The sequence below is a fragment of the Ictidomys tridecemlineatus genome, unplaced genomic scaffold, assembly GCF_052094955.1.
Source record: "Ictidomys tridecemlineatus isolate mIctTri1 unplaced genomic scaffold, mIctTri1.hap1 Scaffold_7325, whole genome shotgun sequence".
NCBI lineage: Eukaryota > Metazoa > Chordata > Mammalia > Rodentia > Sciuridae > Ictidomys > Ictidomys tridecemlineatus.
Genome location: NW_027525294.1, coordinates 2,929 through 21,379, shown reverse-complemented (window position 1 = coordinate 21,379; position 18,451 = coordinate 2,929). Strand labels below are relative to the sequence as shown.

The window sequence follows — 18,451 nt, the reverse complement described above, 5'->3', positions numbered from 1 at the left end:
TCTCCAACCTTTGCTCTCTGCAACAGTCCTTTTGCACCCCAGTCTCCAACATCTGCTCTCTGCAACAGTCATTCTCCACCCTAGTCTTTAAACTTTGCTCTCTGTAACAGTCCTTCTGTACTGCATTCTCAAACCTGTGCTGTCTGTAAGGGTACTTCTGCACCCGAGTCTTTAACCTCTGCTTTCTGTGTCAGTCCTTCTGCACTCCAGTCTCCAACCTCTGCTCTCTGTATCAGTCCTTCTACACCCCAGTCTTTATACTCTGCTCCCACCAACGATCCTTCTGCACCCCAGTCGCCAACGTCTGTTCTCTGCAAAAGTCCTTCTACACCCCAGTCTCCATACTCTGCTCGCCCCAACGATCCATCAGCACCCCAGTCTCTAACCTCTGCTCTCTGCAACAGTCCTTCTGCACCCCAGTCTCAAAACACTGTTCTCTGTAAAAGTTTTTCTCCACCTCAGTCGTCAACCTCTGCTATCTGAAAGAGTCCTTCTGCACCCCAGTCTCCAACATCTGCTCTCTAAACAGTCCTTCTGCAACCCAGTCTCCAACATCTGCTCTCTGCTACAGTCCTTCTGCACCCCAGTGTCCAAACTCTGCTCTCTGCAACGATCATTCTGAACCCCAGTCTCCAACGTCTGCTCTCTGAAAGATCCTTCTGACCCCAGTTTTTAAACTCTGCTCTCTGAAATATTTCTTCTCCACGCCAGTCTCCAAACTCTGCTTTCTGCAATGGTCCTGATGCAACACAGTCTCCAATCTCTGTACTCTGCAACACTCCTTTTGCTCCCCAGTCTCCAAACTCTGCTCTCTGTAACAGTTCTTCTGTACCGCAGTCTCCAAACTCTGCTCTCTGTAAAGGACCTTTTGCAAGCCAGTCTTCAACCTCTGCTTTCTTTGTCTGTCCTTATGTACCTCAGTCTCCAACCTCTGCTCTCTGCAAAAGTCCTTCTGCATCCAATTCTCCATCTTTTGCTCCCTGCAACAGTTTTTCTGAACAACAGTTTCCAACATCTGCTCTATGAAAAAGTTTTGGGTACCCTGGTCCCCAAACTCTGCTCTCTGGAACAGTTATTCTGTACTGCAGTCTCCAACTTCTGCTCTCTGCAACGAAACTTCTACACCCAATTCTCCAACATCTGCTCTCTGCAAAAGTCCTTCTGCACCTCAATCTGAAAATTTTTCTCTCTGCTACAATCCTTCTGCACCAAAGACTTCAACATCTGCTCTCTATAACAGTCCTTCTGCACCTCAGTTTCCAAACTCTGCTCAATGTAAGATCCTTCTGCAACACAGTCTCCAAAATTTTCTCCCCTTAACAGTCTTTCTGCACCTCAGTTTTCAACCTCTGCTCTCTATAACAGTCGATCTGTAGATCAGACCTCAGTCTGAAACCTCTTCTCTCTGCAGGATCCACCTAAATCCCAGTCTCCAGACACTGCTCTCTGTAACAGTTCTCCTGCCCCTCAGATTCCAAACTCTGCTGTTTGTTAGAACCTTATGCCACTCAGTCCCTAACTCTGCTCTCTATAAAAGTTCTTCTGCACCCCAGTCTTCAACCTCTGCTCTCTGTAACAGGCCTTCTGCACCCCAGTCTCCAACCTCTTCTCTCTGCAACGATAATTCTACACCTCAGTCTCCAACATCTGCTCTCTGTAAGATCCTTTTGCAATCCAGTCTCCAAACTCTGTCATCCTTACCACCTTCTGCACCCCTTCTTTGAACTCTCCTCTCTGTAACAGGCCTTCTGCACCCCAGTCTCCCAATTCTGTTCTCTATAACAAGCCTTCTGCACCCCAGTCTCCATGCTCTGCTCTCTGCAACAGTCCTTCTGCACCCCAGTCTACAACCTGTGGTCTCTGCAACAGTCCTTCTTCACTTCAGTCTTAAAACGCTCTTCTCTGCTACGATCCTATTGCGCCTCAGTCTCCAAACTCTACTCTCTATAACAGTCTTTCTGCACCTGGGTCCCCATGGTCTGCTCTCTTTTAGATCCTTTTTAAACGCAGTTTATAAACTCTGTAATCAATAGCAGTCCTTCTGGAGCCCTTCTCCACACTCTGCTCTCCGTAACAGGCGTTTTGCACCCCAGTCTCCAACCTCTGCTCTCTGTAACTCTCTTTTTGCACCTCAGTCTCCAACCTCTGCTCTCTGCAACGATCATTCTACACCCTAGTCTTCAACGTCTCCTCTCCTCAACAGTCCTTCTGAACCTCTGTCTCCAAATTTTGCTCTCTGCAACAGTCCTACTTCACCCAAGTCTCCAACCTTTGCTCTCATCAACAGTCCTTCTACACCCCAGTCTTCAACCACTTCTCTTTGTAAGTCTTTCTGCACCCCAGTCTCCAACCTCTGCTCTCTGTATCAATTCTTTCGCACCCCAGTCTTCAACCTCTGCTCTCTGTAACAGTCCTTCTGCCCCATATACTCCAACCTCTGCTCTCTGTTACAGTCTTTATATACCGCAGTCTCCAACCTCTACTCTCTATAACAGTCCCTCTGTACCCCAATTTCCAACATCTGCTTTCTTTAACAGTCCTTCTGCACCTCAGTCTGAAAGCTCTGCTCTCTGCACTATCTTTCTGCACCCCAGTCTCCAATCACTGCTCTCTTTAACATTCGTCCTGCACCACAGTCACCAACCATTGCTCTCTGTAAGATCCTACTGCAACCCAGACTCAAAAGTCTGCTCTCTATAAGAGTCCTTCTGCAACCCAGTCTCCAAATTCTGCTCTCTGTAGCAGGCCTTATGCACCCCATTCTCCAAACTCTGCCCTCTTAAACAATCCTTCTGCACGCCAGTCTGCAACCTCTGCTATTTGTAACGATCCTTCTGCACCCCAGTCTCACACCTCTGTTTTCTGTATCATAAATCTTCACCCCAGTCTCAAACGTATGCTCTGTGTAACAGTCCTTCTGCATCTCAGTCTGCTCTCTGCAACAGTCCTTCTGCACCCCAGTCTTCAACCTCTGCTTTCTGCAACATTCCTTCTGCACCCCAGTCTCCAACCTGTGCTCTCTGTAACAGTCCTTCTGCACTGCAGTCTCCCACCTCTTCTCTCTGTAATGATCCTTCTGTAGCCCAGTATCCACCTCTGCTCTCTTCAAGGATTCTTCGGCTACTCAGTCTCCAAATTCTGCTCTCTTTAATGATCCTTCTGCACCCGAGTCTCCAACCTCTGCTCTCTGTTACTGTTTTTCTGCACCTAAGACTCCAACGTCTGCTCCCTGCAAACGTCCTTCTGCACCCTTGTTTCCAACCTCTTCTCTCTACACCGATCCTTATGCAACACAGTCTCCAACATCTGCTCTCTGCAACTGTCTTTCTGCCCCCCAGTCTCCAAAGTCTCCTCTCCTTAACAATCCTTCTGCACCGCAGTCTCCAACCTCTGTTCTCTGTAAGGTCGTTCTGCACCCAAGTTTCCAAACTCTGCTCTCTGTAACATTTCTTCTTTAAATAAGTCTAAAACCTCTGCTTTCTTCAAAGGTCCTGCTGCAACCCAGTCTCCAACATTTTTTCTCTGCAACAGTCTTTCTACTCCCCAGTCTCAAACCTCTGTTCTTTTTAACAGTCTTTCTGTACCACAGTCTCCAAACTCTGCTCTCTGTAACGGTCCTTCTGCACCCCAGTCTCAAAACTCTGCTTTCTGTATCAGTTTTTCTGAACCATGGTTTCCAACCTCTGCTCTCTGTAACAGTACTTTGCACCTCTGTCTCAAACCTCTAAACTCTGCAACCTTACTACTGCACCCCATTCTCTAAACTCTGATCTCTGTAAAAGTCCTTCTGCACCCAATTCTCTAATTCCTGCTCTATGCAACAGTCCTGCTGTACCACAATCTCCAACCTCTGCTCTCTGTACAGGTCTTTCTGCACCCCAGTCTCAAACCTTTTCTCTCTGTAACTTTCTTTTTGCACATCAGTCTCCAAACTCTGAATCTGCAAAAGTTCTTCTGCACCCCAGTCTCCAAACTCTGCTTCCTGCAACAGTTCTTCTGAACCCCAGTCTCCAACATCTGCACTCTAAAACAGTTCTTCTATAAACCATTCTCCAACCTCTGCTCTCTGTAACAGTCCTCGTGTATTGCAGTCTCCGAACTTTGCTCTCTGCAACGATCCTTCTGCACCCCAGTCTCCAACCTCTGCTTTCTGTATCAGTCCTTCTGAACCCAAGTCTCCAACTTCTACTCTCTGTAACAGTCCTTATGCACCACAGTCTCCAAAATCTCCTCTCTGCAAAAGTCTTTCTGCAAACAAGTCTCCAACACCTGATCCCTGCAACAGTCCTTTTTCACCCAATTCTCCAACGTCTGCTATCTGCAACAGTCCTTCTGCACCCCAGTCTCCAAACTCTGCTCTCTGTAACCATCCTTCTGCACCTCTGTCTCCACCTCTGCTCTCTGCAATTATCCTTTTGCACGTCAGTCTCCAACCTCTACTCTCTGTAATAGTCCTTCTGCACCTCAGTCTCCAACCTCTGCTCTCTGTATGATCCTTCTGCAACCCAGTCTCCAAACTCTGCCCTCTGTAACAGTCCTTCTGCATCCCTTCACCAACCTCTGCTCTCTGTAACAGGCCTTCTGCACCACAGTCTCCAACCTCTGTTCTCTGTAACAGTCCTTCTGCAACCCAGTCTCAAACCTCTGCTCTCTAGAAAGATACTTCTGCACCCCAGTCTCCAACCTCTGTAATCTTCCACAGTCCTTCTTAACCTCAGTGTAAAAACTCGGTTCTCTGCAACGATTTTTCTGCACCCCAGTCTCTAAACTCTGCTCTCTGTTACAGTCCATTTCTACCTCAGTCTCCAACCTCTGCTCTTTGTAAGATTCTGCTGCAACCCTGTCTCCAAACTCTGCTCTCTGTAACAGTCCTTCTACACCCCAGTCTCCAACCTCTGCTCTCTGTAACAGTCCTTCTGCAACTCAGTCTCCAAACTCTTCCCTCTGTAACATTCCTTCTCTACCCCGTCTCCAAACTCTGCTCTCTGCAACGGTCCTTCTGCATGACAATCTCCAACCTCTGTTCTCGGCAACAGTCCTTCTGCACCCCAGTCTACAAACTCTGCTCTGGGTATCATTTCTTCTGCACCTCAGTCTCCAACCTCTGCTTTATGTAAGGTCTTTCTGCGACCCAGTCTCCAAAATCTGCTCTCTGTAACAGTCCTTCTGCACCTCAGTCTCAAACCTCTGCTCTGTGCAACAGTTCGTCTGCACCGCAGTCTCCATCCTCTGCTCTCTGAAAGATCCTTCTGCACCCCAGTCTCAATACTATGATATCCATAACAGTCCTTCTTCACCCCAATCTCCAACCTCTGCTCACTTTAACAATCCTTCTGCACCTCAGTCTCCAACCTCTGCTTTCTGCAAAAATCCTTCTGCACCCAAGTCTCCAACCATTGCTCTCAATAACATTTCTTCTGCACCTCACTCGCCAACCTCTTCTCTATGTAAGATCCTACTGCCACCCAGTCTCCAAACTCTGCTCTCTGTAACAGGCCTTTTGCACCCAAGTCTCCAACCTCTGCTCTGTGCAACAGTTCGTCTGTACCCGACTCTCCAAATTTTGCTATCTGTATTATACTCTGCACCCCAATCTCAAAACTCTGATCTCTGTAACAGTTCTTCTTCACCCCTGTCTGCAACCTCTGCTCCCTGCAACAATCCTTTTACACCCAAGTCTTTAACTTATGCTTTCTAAAACATTTCTTCCGCACCCCAGTCTTTAAAATCTACTCTCTGAAACAGTCCTTCTGCATCCCATTCTCCAAACTCTGCTCTCTGCAACAGTCCTTCTGTACCCTGGTCTCCAACCTTTTCTCTTTTTAACAGTCCTTATGTACTGCAGTCTCCAACCTCTGCTGTCTGTAAGGTTAATTCTGGACTCAAGTCTCAAACCTCTGCTTTCTGTAACAGTCCTTCTGCATCTCAGTCTCCAAAATCTTCTCTCTATATCAGTCCTTGTGCACCCCAGTCTCCAAACTGTGCTCTCTGCAACAGTCCATCTACACTACAGTCTTCAACCTCTGCTCTGTGTAACAGTCCTTCTGACAACCCAGTTTCCAATCTCTGCTCTCTGCAACAATCCTTCTGCATCTGAGTCTCTAACATCTGCTCTCTGCAATGATCCTTCTGCACCCCAGTCTCCAAAATCTGCTCTCTGTAAAAAACCTTCTACACCGCAGTCTCCAAATTCTGCTCTACGTAATATTCTTCTGCAACCCAGTCTCCAAACTCTGCTCTTTGTAACATCCCTTCTGAACCCAGTCTTCAAACTCTGCTCTGTGTAACAGGCCTTCTGCACCCCAGTCTCCAAACTCTGCTCTCTGTAAAAGTCCTCCTGTATTGCAGTCTCCAAACTCTGCTCTTTGTAATGGTCCTTCTGAACCTCAGTTTCCAACCTCTGCTTTCTGTATCAGTTCTTCTGTACCCCAGTGTCCAACCTCTGCTATCTGCAACAGTCCTTCTGCACCGCAGTCCCCAAATTCTACTCTCTCCAAAAGTCCTTCTGCACCCAAGTCTCCAACACCTGCTTCCTGCAACACTCCTTCTGCACCCCAGTCTCCAAACTCTGGTCACTTTAACAGTCCTTCTGCACCTCCGTCTCCAAATTCTGCTCTCTGAAACAGTCCTTCTGTACCCAAGTCTCCAACCTCTTCTCTCTGCAACAGTCGTTCTACACCCCAGTCTACAACCTCTCCTCTGTGTAACAGTCGTTCTGCACCCCAGTCTCCAACCTCAGCTCTTTGTAACAGTCCTTTTGCACCATATTCTCCGACCTCTGCTCTCCGTTATAGTCTTTGTATACCGCAGTCTCCAAACCCTCCTCTCTGTAATGGTCCCTCTGCACCCCAATTTATAACCTCTGCTTTCTGTAAAAATCCTTCTGTACCTCAGTCTCCAAACTCTGCTCTCTGTAACCATCCTTCTGCACCTCAGTCTCCAACCTATGCTCTCTGTAACAGTCCTTCTGCACCTCAGTCTTAAACCTCTGATCTTTGCACGATCCTTCTGCACCCCAGTCTCCAAACACTGCTCTCTGAAACTTTCGTCCTTCACCTCAGTCACCAACCTCTGCTATCTGTAAGATCCTTCTGCAACCCAGCCTCAACACTCTGCTCTCTAAAACAGTCCTTCTGCAAACCAGCCTCAAAACTCTGCTCTCTATAACAGTCCTTCTGCAACCCAGTCTCCAACCTCTGCTCTCTGTAGCAGGCCTTTGCACCCCAGTCTCTAAACTCTGCTCTCTGAAAAAGTTCTTCTGCACGCCAGTCTCCAACCTCTGCTCTCTGTAACGGTCCTTCTGCACCCCAGTCTCCCAACTCAGCTTTCTTTATCATAATTCTTAACCCTAGTCTCCAACGTCTTCACTGTGTAACAGTCCTTCTGCATCTCAGTCTCCAAACACTGCTTTCTGCAACAGTCCTTCTGCACCCGAGTCTCCAACCTCTTTTTTCTGCAACATTCCTTGTACAACCTAGTATCCAACCTGTTCTCTCTGTAACAGTCCTTCTGCACCCAAGTCTCCCACATCTGCTCTCTGTAACGATCCTTCTTCAGCGCAGTCTGCACCTCTTCTCTCTGCAAGGATTCTTCTGTAACACAGTCTCCAACTTCTGCTCTCTTCAATGATTTTTCTGCACCTCACTCTCTAAACTCTGCTCTCTGTAACAGTTTTTCTGCACCTCAGTCTCTAACCTCTGCTCTCTTCAACGATCCTTCTGCACCCCAGTCTCCAATGACTCCTCTCCTTAACACTCCCTCTGCACCCCAGTCTCAAAACTCTGTTCTCTGTAAGTTCCTTCTGCACCGCAGTTTCCAAACTCTTCTCTCTGTAACATTCCTTCTCCAACCCAGTCTCCAAACTCTGTTTTCGTCAATGGTCCTGCTGCAACCCAGTCTCCAAACTCTGTTCGCTGAAACAGTCCTTCTGCACCCCAATTTCAAATTTCTGCTCTCTGTAACAGTCCTTCTGTACCGCAGTCTCAAACTTCTGCACTCTGTATTGGTCTTTCTGCACCCTAGTCTCCAACCTCTGCTTTCTGTATCAGTCCTTCTGCACCACAGTCTCCTAACTCTATTCTTTGTTACAGTACTTATGCACCTCAGTCTCCAAACTCTGCTTTCTGTAAGATCCTTCTGCAACCAAGTCTCCAAACTCTGCTCTCCATAACAGTCCTTCTGCACACCAGTCTCCAACCTCTGCTCTCTGCAATGATCTTTCTTTACCCCAGTCTCCAACCTCTGCTCTCTGCAACAGTCATTCTGAACCCCAGTCTCCAAAATCGGCTCTCTGCAACAGTCCTTCTGCACCTCAGTCTGAAATCTCTGTTCTCTGCAACGACTGCCCTGCACCCCAGACTCCTTCCTCTGCTCTCTGTAACAGTCCTTCTCAACCTCAGTCTCCTACCTCTGCTCTCTGTAAGATCTTTCTGCATCAAAGTCTCAAAACTATGCTCTCTGTAACAGTCCTTCTGCACAACAGTCTAAAACCTCTGCTCTCTGTAACAGGACTTCTACCACCCAGTCTCAAACCTCTGCTCTCTGTAACAGGCCTTCTGCACCTTAGTCTCCAACCTCTGCTCGCTCAACAGTCTTTCTAAACCCCAGTCTCCAAACTCAGCTCTCTGCAACAGTCTTTCTGCAACCCAGTCTTCAACTTCTGTTCTCTGTAACAATCTTTTTGCACCTCAGTTCCCAAAATTTGACCTCTGCAATGGTCCTTCTGCACCACAGTCTCTAACCTCTGCTGTCTGCAACCATTCATTTGCACCCTTGTCTCCAAACTCTGCTCTCTGCAGAAGTCTTTCTGAACCCCAGTCTCCAACATCTGCTTTATGCAACAGTCCTTCTGAACCTCAGTCTGAAAACTCTGCTCTCTGCAGTGATACTTGTGCACCCCAGTCTCCAAACTCTGCTTTCTGTAACAGTCCTTCTGCACCTCAGTCTCCAACTTCTGCTCTCTGCAACAGTTCTTCTGCACCCCAGTCTTTAACATCTACTCTCTGAAACAGTCCTTCTACACCCCTTTCCAAATGCAGAAGAATAAGACCTGAACTATTGCTCACCCTGCAAAAAATCAACTCTAAATGCATTAAAGACCAAGGCACTAGACAAGAAATTATACAGTTTCTAGGAAAAAACAAAGTCAATACTCCAACCTACAGGCAGAGGCAATGACTTTATCAATAGGTTGCCAAAGCTCAGGAGATAACACCAAAAATTAGCTAATAGGATGGCATCAAATTAAGAAAATTCTGCACAGCAATGGAGACAATTAGAATATGAAGAGAGAACCTACGAAAAGGGAGAAAATCTTTAAGAGGGGATCTTCTAAAAGAAGATGAATATTCAGAATATTAATAAAAAACTCAAAAACCTTAACATCAAACCCACAATTATTAAATAACCCAATTATCAAATAACCCAATTACCCAATGGGAAACTAAATGAACTAAACAGACACGTCTTAGAGTAAAATATGTGAGTGGCCAACAAATATATGAAAATACTTGCAAGTCAAGACTACCCTGAGATTTCATCTCACTTCAGTGACAAAGGCAACCACCAAGAATACAAACAGAAATGAGTGTGACAAGGAGAGAATTAGAGAGAAAGGAGCACTCTAACCCTGTTGGTGGGCATGTAAATCAGCACAACCACCACGGAAATCGGGATGGAGGCTCCTCAGGAGTAGCCATGGACCACCCTGCGACCCAGCTCTACCTCTACTTGGTATTTATCACAGCGGATCGAAGTCATCATACTATAATGACACATACATTCCCATGAACCAGCCGAGGTGACATCAGTGGACGAATGGATAAAGAACATCTGGTATATGCACACTGGAATTTCATTCAGCCATAAAGAAGAACGAAATTATGTCATGCTGGAAGATGGATGGATCTTCAGAACATTAAGGGAAATAAGCAACTCAGAAAGTTAAGGGCCATATGTTTTTCCACTGTTAAAGTTAGAGAGGGAAAAGAAAAGAAAGTTGGGAAGGGAGTCTCATCATGAAAGTTGAAGGAAGATCAGTAGAGTTAATGCACCAGGGGAGGAGGTGAGGAAAAGGGAAATATTGGAATGATATTGGCCAAAGTTTACAGTTATTTTGTGTGCATGTTCAAATATGTGTCAGAAAATCCCACCATTATGGACCACTACAATGCACCAATGAAGTGTGAAAAGAAGAGTTTCACATTACATGGGAAAGGCACTATTTTAGGAGGGTGCCCATTTTTTCCCATCTATAAATACCACGATCATTTACCACTGTCAAAAATCTCTACAGATTCGAATGTTCTGATCACTTCTCCACAACATAGCCTCTTCTACTTCAGGGTCCCCTTATTCTCACTGAAATCAGGGAGCCCGTTTCAACGATGCCATCTGTTAATGTCTTCCCAGGCTGCCGAGGACAGCGGCTGCGGGTTTCACAAGGATCTGGTGCTGCCTTCTGAACGCATGTCCACGAGGCCTTGGCGAAGGCTGGTGCTCCAGGCTGTCCTCCAGATCCAGCTATGAGGCCAGGGAAGGGGTCACATAACACGCCATCCAACACCTTATTTATTTCAGATCACCATCCTCTTCATTATTCCAGGATCATATTGGCCATTGAACTTAAGTAAACACTGAGTCCAGATTTCAGTCCATCAACCAAAAAGAGTCTAATAGCCACTCCCCGTGGCTCAGGAAAATCCTTGGCCCTAACATTTCTGGTGACTATGTCCCTGTGACTGCATTCAAGATGATCCAGCAATATGTCTTGACTTCTTTGGTCTAGAAGTCTCAAACAAATTCTCTTATATATTCTTAAGGCTCCTATTAACAAAATACAGTAAAATATTTACCTTTTATTTTGGTGTGACCCTTATACTCTCCTGGGCTATATTTTATACTCTTACCTGAGGCGTTCTAGGATCAGACCCCAATTAAGAGTCTGGTGATAATGTGGGATGATGGATGAGCATCTTAAAGACAATTGGGCTGGGGATGTGGCTCAAGCAGTAGTGCGCTTGCCTGGCACGCGTACGGCCCGAGTTCGATCGTCAGCACCACATACCAACAAAGATGTTGTGTCCGCCGAGAACTAGAAAATGAATATTAAAAACTCTCTCTCTCTCTCTCTCTCTCATTCTCTCTCTCTCTCTCTCTCTCTCTCTCTCTCCCCTCTCCTCTCCTCTACTCTCCTCTCTCACTCTCTCTTAAAAAAAAAAAGACAAATGCCCAGGTAGAGTCACCATAGGGTTTTCAATTTAGGAAAAGCTAGTCTCCTCAGGGGAGGAGGGGCTGCTTCTGACAGCAAAGAGGGTTAATGGAGATTTCAGGGTTCAAGGCTCTGAGATTTGTCTAATTCCACTGGTATTTTGCCATTATAATTAACAGGGTCTCAATCATTTCTTCATTAATGTCCTAATTGACATAAGAGAGACCTGGAGAAATTGTGGATTTATAATTTTCTTTGTACTTGTGCAATTTGGAGAATTGGATGTTTTATTCTGATATTAACCTTTATCAGTTTCCAGAGAGAAAATATTTCTCATGATCTGAACGTGACTTGAAGGAGGAATATAATAATCGAACCTGTCATTTTTTTCTGTAAGTCTCCCACTCCAGTCAGTAACAGCAGTCTGTAGTCATGTTGTAATGTTCATTCCCACCCTGAAGGTCGATGGTGTTATTCCAAAGCTCAGTTTTGCATAGACATTTGATTTCAGGCCACAATAACTTAAAGTCTCTGTTGGGTCATTGCACACCAGGAATTATCAGGTCTCATTTCCCATGGGCTGTGACATCATCAATATATTCAATTCCCTCAGGTCAGACATCCAACCTACCTCTTCATATCTGTTATCTAGAACCATCTCTGATGTAAACCACTATTGTGGTCAGTGCCACCATGGTCAGGTAGAGATGAAGAACGACTCTTGATGTCTTAGCGTAGAGGAAGTTGACACAGAAAAATGCTATGAAATGGTTGGGAGATCTGGAAGAAAAAAGGAAAATAGGGCAGATGACACCACCCCATATATGGAAACCCTAGCTTCCCTGGAAAGAGACGCTCATTCCACGCTACTGTGACCCACATTCAGGAACAGCTATCTAGGAGCCTGCACACACAGCTCCTGGCACCAAAGAGATTAGTTCCTGCCTCTACAGGGCTAGTTTGCTGCTGCTGCTGCTATGGGATCCAAAAGAACCGGCTTTCTTCCTTTCCTTTCTTCCTCTCTGCCTAGTGTTTGGCTGATCTTGACAGAACTTCTTACAATGGAGGCCTGCAGTCGGGGGAGTGTGGGAAACGAGGTTCTCGTACTTTCTGTCCCTCTGGTGTGGGGAGAACACAGAAGGACAGAGATGGTGCTGAACACCCACACAAGGTGTCCGACACACTTGAACCTGAAAGTGGGAAAAGGGTGTTTGTGAAAAGAGAGGAGAGAAAGGAGTCTCAGACATTTTAAAAGCGGGAGTTGGAGTTAAAGCTCCAGATAAGACTCTCTAACCATGTGCCTACAAGTCCCTGGGAGGCATCTTTTTTCAGATGACTGTATTCTCCAGTTTGAACATTGGTCTAGACTTTGATCGTGCAAAGGGATGCACACCCTCCAGCCAGCTTCCTCAGGGCACTCTGGACCTCGTTTATTCTCAGGCTGTGAATTACGGGGCTCAACAGGAGGGTCACCACACAGAAGAGCACAGAGACCAGGGTGTCCATGTACAGCCTTCTCTGGACCTGTCATAGTGGAAGTTGTCTGTTCCATAGAAGACCACCAAGACAGTGAGAGGGGATGCACAGGTGGAGAAGGCTTTCCTCTTGCCCTGGGCAGAGGGAATCCCGAGGATGGTTGCAATGATGAGTGCATAAGAGCCTGCAGTAAAGAGGTAGTGGCTCAGGGCCATGGTGGCACTGACAACGTGGAGCCCAGACTCGTTCACCAAGGTGTCTTAGCAGGAGAGCTTCAGGAGAAATGGGGTGTCACAGAGAAAGTGGCTGAACTGGTGGGGCCCACACAGAGTTAGTGTGATGGCCAGCACCGTGTGTGTGAGCAGATTTACCAGCCCACACAGCCAGGACCCAGTCACCAGGCCAACACAGACCTTCACACTCATGATGACTGGGTACTGAGGAGGACGGCAGGTGGCCACACAGCATTCTACTGGCCACACAGCCAGTAAGAAGCCTTCTGTGCCAGCACTTGTCACCAAGAAGAAGATCTGGGAAAGGCAGCCCTCATAAGAAATGGCCTTCTTGTCCCAGAAGAAGTTCACCAGCAGTACTTGGAGGGTGGTGGATGTGTAGCAGACGTCCAAGAAGCTCAAATTGCTGAGGAAAAAGTACATTGGTGTGTGGAGAGCAGGACTGACCCTGGTGGCCACTATTATGAGCATGTTCCCCAGGAGAGTTGTCAGGTAAATGACCAAAAAGAGCTGAAAAAACCAGCCCTGTAGGTTGGAGTGGTAGGAAAATCCCAAGAAGATGAATTCAGTGACAAATGATTGATTGCTCATTTCCAATGGTATCATAGCTACAAAACAGAGAAAAAGAGACCATGAGGAGAATGGACTGAGAGCACCCCAAACAGGCTTGTTAATCTGCAGCAACATGGAAAATAATATTGTATACAGAGATGCCTGGACTCTGGAAAGAGACGTATAGGAGAGCCTTTAGAGAGAGCATAACTTCTCACAGACTTTTGCATGGGTGCTCTTTTGTAAAAATAAATGGAGACTTGGTCAAAATGCATAACCAGCTATCAACCCCTGTGTCTCATTGAATCTGCAGTGTCTCCCTCCTAATACTGTGCTTCACTGTGATGAATTTTTTTGTATGTCTGTTATTTAAAGTAATAAGTTTTCATTGTGGAAAAATGAAGAAAATGTAGAAAGTTATTCAGAAGAATAGAACAGGTCACAAAATAAAAGCTCTCTTTGCATTCATCCCATTCTACCTCTATCTAACTTTAAAATATCCAAAGCAAAATTTCCCAGTATTTTTGTACTCTATTTTTTTGCCTTGTAATCTTAATTTCCTAACATTAAATTAATATCTCCCTTTTTATTGAACATAAAAACCTTCCATTCCATTTACTATCATAAATATTGGAATAGAAGGTTTCATACATATGTATCTGTGATCATTTCTGATTATTTCGTAAAGGTAAAATTATAAGTCACCTGCTTTTAAATACATTGATCTATTTTTTTCAGTAGAAACTTTTATTTTTTTAAGTTTTATAAGATACAAAAAATTTTGACAAATGATATATACTTAGGTTTTTTTTTGTATTATAAGATTTACCTCACCAAACACTACAATTCCTGAAAAAAATGATTGATACAATTATTGATTTTCTATCATGTTACCCATGCTAATTTGTGATCCATTGTTTTGAACTAAAATTTCTGTTTCTTTTTCAATCTTAAATGAAAAATATTATAGTAAAACAGAGGGCTCTTGGTCCAGATAGATGTGGATTGAAATCCACCTGTTGTTTACTAGATGTTGTTTGTAAAAATGTCAGCTCATCTCTATGTCTCAGTTTGTTCCTTGCTTAGGATATTAATGATGTCTATTTCACAACTGCTGAAAAAAGTTTTGAGATAATATAAGCTATGTGTCTGGCACATTACATTTACTCAACGCCTTTTATCAAGTTAGAAAATGTCTATCCATTTTTTACTAGTAGTTTTTTTTTTGGTGTATGTGTGCTGAGTTTTGAATTCAGAGCCTTATGCATACTAAGCATGCACTCTACCACTGGACTTTGCCCCTAGTTTCATTTAGTTATACTTTTTTCTTATTTTCTCTGCATCTATTGAAATGATATATATTTTTTCTTATTTAATCTGTTACTATGGAAATTCAGTTGATTGGATTTTTGAATATTGAACCAGCCTTGCATTCTGGGATTGATCTCAATTGACTGTAATATTATCCTTATTCTATTTGGCTGAGTTCAGTTTGTTAATATTGTTCCCTGCTTGCTTTTGTGTATTCTATTTTTGCTGTTCTCCAGAGATAATCTATTTCTTGAAGAATTCTCAGCTGTATTCTACTGTTATTTTCAGTCAATGTATGTTAGTGGACTAGTGGGAAACAGAGAAGGGATTTCTTTTGTTTCCAGGAAGCTCTGCCTTAGGTAATGTAAACTCAGTCACAGGGATATGGCCTTCACAGTGTCCCACTTTCTAGAAATATGGCTGAGCCTAGTTCTTATTCCTCCCGACGTTAGACATTTCGGCCTGTTCCTTTCCATAGCTGCAAAGGTCTTTTTTTGAGTGTCCTAATGTAACAGTTTCTCTTACTCTTGCCCCTGAATATTACAGCTTTGGTTCTATGCAAAAAATCAGGAAATGGGTCTGGGAGGAGTTTTGGCTGCTGTTGCTGCTCTTTGTCCCTCCACCTATCCAAGAAATGATACCATTAAAGACACTTTCTCAGAATACTTCTCTATCATCCTGGGAGCATTTGGTGGAATCCATGGAGAAAAAGAAAAAATACAAACATCTTATGTCTATAGCCCTCTGGGTCTTTATGCTCCTAAACCAGTCCTTACTTAGTTTTTAGCAATCAATTAACTATTTTTTATTTGAGTTTTTTTTTATAAATAAACTCCTATGTATCTAGTGGGTTCTCCCATAGTTGAAGTCTATACACTTACTTTTCAAAAATATTTACAAATTTCTAATTTAGTTAAATATGTAGTTATTCTATCCAAAACAATCTCATTCCTAGCATATTTCTAAGGAAATTAATGCACAGTTCACAAAAATTCTTGTGTAAAAATTCATAATAACTCAAACAAATATTATGCCTTCAGCAGAAGGACAGAAGACAAATCACGGTTTATCATGCAGTGGAATAATTCAGTTACTTTAGAAACACAAATACTGGAACATTAATAACATTGACAAATCTAAAAAAAAATTCTGGGTGAAAGAAGCCATATACAAAATATATACTGTATGTTTCCTTTAAATAAACTTCAAAAATTAGCAAAACAGCTATAATGGTCAAGTAATAATGGTAGTCTTTTTTTTTTTTGGAGCTCAGGGGTGATATCAGTTGAAGCATGAAGGAATTTTCTAAAGTGATGGAAATGTTTTATATCCTGATTTTTGGTAGTTCATATATATGTAAAATATCATAAACCTGTACACTTTAGGTCTGTGCATTCTTTGAGTACAAAATATAGTTGAATTTTTAAAAATAGCCTTATTTTAAAAATAAGTAATTAATGGGGAAGAGTTGTACCTGCCTGTAATCCCAGGTACTTGGCACACTAATGCAGTAGGATCATAAATTTGAAACTCTGCAAGGCCCCCCTCTCCAAATAATTGAAAGGGCTGGGGATATAGCTTCATGGTAGAGTGCCACTGGGTTCAATCCCCAGTACTGCAGTAAGTAAGTAAGTAAGTAAGTAAATAAATAGAAGTGAAAGCATTTTTTCAAGATGATTTTTAACTCAGGATTGGTTGGAACCACATCTAAATATTTTTATAGGTCTCTAAGAGGTTAAGTATTTTCTCCCATTTTTTGCATTTCTCTACTTCTTTTTTCCACAGTGATAGTCCAGGACATATCACATTTTACAAGTGACATCAGTTGTTTCCTGATCACGATCTGTTTGAAGCAGTGAATGTGATTGGTGGGTGCATTCGGTCTGTATTACAGATACAAAGCCTTGCTCACCATGATGGATAGGCATGTGCATGTGTTTGTGTGTGTGTGTGTGTGTGTGTGTTATTTGTTGTGGGATTGGTCTTTACTGAGAACACTGTCTTATAGTAGGTGGGATGGCAAGTTGGCATCTCAGGCAACATTGATGGCAGAAATCTCAAAGAATATAGAAGGAATCTGCCATCTAAGGCTCAGCAAGCTCAGAACACTTGGTTATCCTAATTGCTATAAATGGAAAGACGCTCACTATTGAGCTTCTCTGAGAGCTGCATCATACTGGGGCGGGAGGAGGGAGCCCATTTCCTTAGAGATGTACCCTGTTACTATGGGACTCCAGCTATGCTTCAAGGGGCTGGTGGGATAGTACCAGTTTATGCTGCCAAGCCCTGAGCTATTCTGAGGAGCCTGCTACTTCAGGGGAGGTAGCAGGGTATCAGCCTATGTGGCCCGGACTAGGTTCTGTGAAGCTGTGTCAGGCCTGATTTCTAAGCAAGGTACTTGGCAATAGAAACCTCGGATAACTTCCCACCCCCCACCATGCCATGGGCCACCAGAGAGCCCAGGTGTGTCTCTGGAAGCCAGGATTGGGTATGAGAATGGACATCAATGATTGCAGAGTATCAACAATAGGGGACCATAAATCTCTTTTAGGTGAGTGCAGACTGAAAACAGGGATATCTGAAGGGAGATAGACTGAGTTTTAGAAAATCATCAGATCTCTAGGTCAAGAACATGCAGATAGACCCACTCATGGAATTGTGCGTATGAGTCCAAGGAGCAGGGGTCGATACCTGTGAAACCTCGTTCCCCAGGTTTTAGACACACCTGTTTAGTTCAAAAGAGTGATCTGAGTGCTAAAACAAGATCAAAATGAAGTGGTCTGTATCTGAAGACGTGCTGTGTTGAATGTGGGAGAAAATCTCTGAAGCCCTCATGGAGAAGGATATGGAGAACATTAAAGACCTAGTTGAAGAGGACACAGTAAAGAAAACAAATCAGTTTGGGTAGGCTGGCTAGCTGGCGGGATCACTCAGGAAAACAGGAATATGTGAGGAATAGCAGATGTAGAGGAGGCTTTAGTGGATTTGATTTGAGTAATGTTGAATGTGAGTTATCTGTGGGATAATCACGTGGAGATGCCCTTCACAGACAGCCTAGAACTGCAGGTGTGGATTTGGGAGTCATTGTCTTGAAGGCAACTGTTACAGCAAAGGGTAAATATGAAATCCCCCAGGAGAATAGAGAAAGTAGAGAAGGAAATAGAGAAAGTAGGGATTCTTGTGATACTTGGTGTTAACGAAAATTGTAGTAAAAGTTTATCCAGAAATGACTAAAAACACCACACTGTCTAGTTCAGTTGTAGGTATCGCTTTCTCTAAATACTTTCCCTAAACAAGAGGTTACCTTATTAGCATTGATTTACAATAAATCAACTTTGAAATGGAGCTGGAATCTACATGTACTTGACATTTCTTAGGTTCTCTGTTTTCTCTATCAACTACCTGGATGAACTTCAAGTAATTTAGAAATCAATGACATGTACTTTCTTTTAACACCCATGTCAAAAAGATCAATATGACAATCTCTTTTATAGGTAGATATCTAGATGTTTTAAGAAAAAGAAATAAAATTCCACATAGAAGGCAGTTCCAGCAGATTTTACTATGGTAAATTGGCACATGGTCTGTGGATGTGTAAAAGAGAAAACTAAACGTAAATGTTCAGAGATTTAAAAATACAATCTCTGAAGTTGTGCATACTGCTTTTGTA

At 43.8% G+C, this 18,451-nt stretch overlaps 1 pseudogene; it reads right to left on the bottom strand.

Moving 5' to 3' along the window:
- Positions 1–12,571: 12,571 nt before the first annotated feature.
- On the bottom strand, positions 12,572–13,524 carry LOC144374541 (olfactory receptor 2G3-like; annotated as a pseudogene).
- Positions 13,525–18,451: the final 4,927 nt, after the last annotated feature.